The following is a 3994-nucleotide window of genomic DNA, read 5'->3' on the forward strand; positions in this document are numbered from 1 at the left end:
TCTCCCCAATACAATGTAGCGCTGAATATAACTCAAAAGTTGAAAAGTGTTGATGTTAATTACACCACAATGTTCTTTTTCGGAACTCAGCAAGTGAGTTGATGGCAGAAGCGCTATATGAACTGGCAAAGTCCTGATTGGGGCATCGTGTCTTATCCATTACACTATGCCAAGAGAGAGACAGCACGACCCATGGTTTTTTGGGTTTTTTTTAAACCTTCCTCCAGCTTAAACAATTTGTAATATATTGAATGATCACAGTAGGCAGCCAGAACAACACTAAATATACTAGTGTGGCACAACGGACTAATAGCACAATCCCTGGGAACTGATTGCGAGAGAGTTTGGCACAGATGTAATTACTGAGATGACTTTTAATGCTCCTGGATGTTCAGAAACTGTTACAAACTGGCAAATAATACTGCACTGATTGTAAAACCAGAATACTGAAGGAAGACTATATGAAGCCTTTGGTGATGTATTTCTGCCTACACTGCAGTGCTTTGTTGAAGAACCAGACTTTCTTCATCTGCCCTGAAACGATCTGGGAGTCTGATAGGCTTTGGAGTGGACCCAAAAGGGCTCTTCTGCATATGGAAGATGCCCCTTAGAATGGCCGTATGTCACTTAGGGCGCAATCCTAACCAACTTTCCAGTGCTGGCATAGCTGTGCCAGTGGAGCATATGCTGCATCCTGCAGTTGGGGGGGCAGTCACAGAGGCCTCCTCAAGGTAAAGCAATGTTTGTTCTCTTACCTCAGAGTTGCATTGCCCTTATGTCAGTGCTGGAAAGTGGGTTAAGATTGCGCCCTTAGCGTAACGAAGGTGGCAATCCTAACCACACTTTCCTGAGAGTAAGCCCCATCGAACAAAATAGGACCTACTTCTGAGTAGACCTGGTTAGTCTCATGCTCAGAGTTGCACAAGGAAAGTGAGTTTACAGCAGGGCCTCTGAGAGGAATTTTATCAGGGGGTACAAAGGTTTCTGAGGCTTCTTTTGGGGTTATAAAGATTCTTTGGGGCCCTTTCCCTTCTTCATTGGATCATAATTTCACATGACCAATGGGTTATAATTCCTACTAATCACAATATATAAACTGTGTGGGCTTACCCAAAGTGTGAATACTTCACATATGCACACATTTTTTGAGATTCCAGGAAATTTCCAGCTCTCCTCCATTGGCTCCCAGGTCCATTTTGACCCCAGGCCCACCTTCAATGTATCCCCTGCACCTCCCCCCTCCCCCCATGAGCCCTGGTGAGATTGGAAAATGTAAGATCCCAGGAAATGTTTTGGCCCTCTCCTTTGCTTCCTGGGTGCCCTTTTTTACTTTAGGCCAGGGTGCAAACTACCCCCTGCATCCCTCCTTTCATGGGCCATGCTCTCCAACTAACACAAATGTAACTGCATGTTGTAAAATGGAGCTAATACAAATGCATCCCTGCCCCCCATTTCAGCAGCTCTAAGGTCAATTTTGTACATTGCACATCAACAAAAGCAGGGTTATTTTACCACAGAGTGTTTATTCACTAGGGAGTGAATTATTACTGATTCCGTAGAGAATCATTTAGTTATAGGAATATTTATTTCTATACTTTTTTTCAACAGCCCAACGTGTCCTCTTGGATCTATCAGATTTGCAGCAGCAAAAGAGCTGGCATAGATCAGGACCATTCGTGACCAGGGAGTGGCAGAGAAGATAAGTAAAAAAATTCTTTACCTACTTCTGTGCAACAGCCCAAACCCCAGCCTGCCCACGGGATGCAGCGGAGGTTGTGTTGGCATCACTGCACTCCACAAGCCAAGCAAGTGTAGGATGGAGCCATTAATGTGTATAGACAGTATAAAATCCTGGGCAACTGCCACCACTGTGTTTCTGGTACACCAGGGAGAGGTGAGAAGGGGAGAAAAATTCATCCTTGCCACCTCTGCTGCTGCTCCCACCTGTTGACCGGTGAGTGAAGGCTAGGGAGAGTGTGCTTTAGGAGGGTGAAGAGCTGGCAGGGAGGGCTGGTATGGAGGGGGCCTCGACCTAGAATTTCCTCGACCTAGAATTGTCTTGGGAAATGATTCCATTTTGTCCTGCTTACCCTGCACATGCCCAATCTTGTCTGATCTCGGAAGCTAAGCAGGGTCAGGCCTGGTTAGTACTTGGATGGGAGACCACCTGGGAATACCGGGTGCTGTAGGCTTATACCATAGTCTTTTGAGACTGAAGGTTGCCAACCATTTAAATAATTTCTGAGCTAATTTGAGACATGGGGAAGAGCCCACCCATCACTAGATTTAATGCACCAAATCCACACCAGAACCACCATCTCTGCCTCCTCTTTTGGTACTATTTCTACAGAGGCTTTCAGAAATCTCAACTGATTTTCCTTTTTTGTATTTTATCTCTTTTCCAATAGTACATTGATCAAACACGACAAGGATGAACTATTTCTCACTTCTGTTCTTTCTCCAGCTTTGCCTTGCATTGATTTTCCATGCTGGATAACACTTGCTGAGCTACAGTTAACCAGCCAGACCAGGGATGCAGAGGAGATAAAATGGTCCATGAGGCAATACAAATTGTGCAGATGGAAACAGTTCTCTGTGTGTTGATCACAAAGGTCCCCTGAGCCAATCCGGCCTAGGCCACAGAGGTTTTTTCCCCGAGGGAAAACTGGTCTGGTGCAGAAACTGCCAGAGCAGTTCTTGCTCATTAGTTGCAAGGCAACATCTTGTTTGCGTTCATGATGGACATGCCAAGGAGCAGCCACAGCAAGTGCCTTTCCTCCAGGGAGAACCCAGAAACGATTGTCTTGCACCGCAAGCGACGCAAGCAGTCACTTCTGAAGCCTCCATAGGAGAAGGAATGGGAGTTAGAAGCGTCCACAGAGAGTGCCCTTCCTCCAGGGAGAACCCAGAAGTGACTGCCTTGCACCACAAGTGACACCAGGCAGTCACTTCTGGATTCTCTGCAGAGGAGGAGGTGCTGGTGGCTTCCTTCTTCTTTCGAGGCTCCCCTTCAATGGAAGTAACTTCTGGCTTCTCCCTGGAGGAGGAGGCACTGACGGCTTCGCACCCCTGTTCTCTCTCCTGTGGAGGTTCCCCTTCAAGAGGTGTCTCCACAGGAGAAAGAACAAAGGGTGCAAAGCCACTGCAGTGAGCACCCCCTCTTCCGAGAAGAATCCAGAAGTGAAGTCACTTGATACAAAGTCAAGTGACACTGTAGTGTCACTGCCCTGGGCCTTGAAGCAGTGTGTTACACTTTTGAAGGAGACTAACTCAACATTAACAAAAAGCACTTCCTCTAAATGTTCAGTTAGGCTCCATTGAGTGTGCAGGCTGGTTCAGTCGCTCTTCTTTTCTTCAAACAAAGCCATGATTTTGCTTTGTTGGAAGGAGAAACACTAGCGCTTCTAGCACTTCCAGCAATAGTACGCAAAAACTAAGGTGACGGAATCAGCACAGGGGACACTCCATGCACAATTGAGTCCATATAAAATGAATATGCAATTTTGGATAGGAAAACAGCCTGTCCTGAGGAAAATGCATTACCCTTCCTCCCCCCCATGCACTGTGGCCTCAGTCAGGATGAGGTGGCCTGCAGCTGCTTTTTCTTAAGAAGCTTCTAGGTTTAAGCACACCTGTTAAGGCTGCCTTTAGGGGAACTTGTAGTTTGGCCCTCTGGAAGCACCCCAGTAATATGCCGAAATAATCACTGAGTTTCAGGACTGTAGAAAGGAATATTTCTGATTACAAAAGTACATAAAATGTATCATTAAATGTCCATATCTAATAGCCACAGTGTTTCTTTAGCCTTTTGACTACTGTGTTAGGCTGCAATCCTACAATACTTTCCTGAAGTAGGTCCCATTGAATACAATGGGATTTACTTCCAACATGCCTAGGGTTGTGCTGTTAGCGCAGTACCTTACAGTGGTGCTCCCTTAGCCATGCACTAGGTATTTTTGAAACCTTTCTGCTTCTTTTCCTGTGTTCAGCCACG

At 46.0% G+C, this 3994-nt stretch overlaps 1 pseudogene; it reads left to right on the plus strand.

The window, feature by feature from the left end:
* The first annotated feature begins 2072 nt into the window (after positions 1 to 2072).
* Positions 2073 to 2192, plus strand: LOC136642977 (5S ribosomal RNA; annotated as a pseudogene).
* The last annotated feature ends 1802 nt before the right edge of the window (positions 2193 to 3994 follow it).

Source organism: Tiliqua scincoides, chromosome 2, assembly GCF_035046505.1.
Source record: "Tiliqua scincoides isolate rTilSci1 chromosome 2, rTilSci1.hap2, whole genome shotgun sequence".
In the NCBI taxonomy this organism is placed as follows: domain Eukaryota; kingdom Metazoa; phylum Chordata; class Lepidosauria; order Squamata; family Scincidae; genus Tiliqua; species Tiliqua scincoides.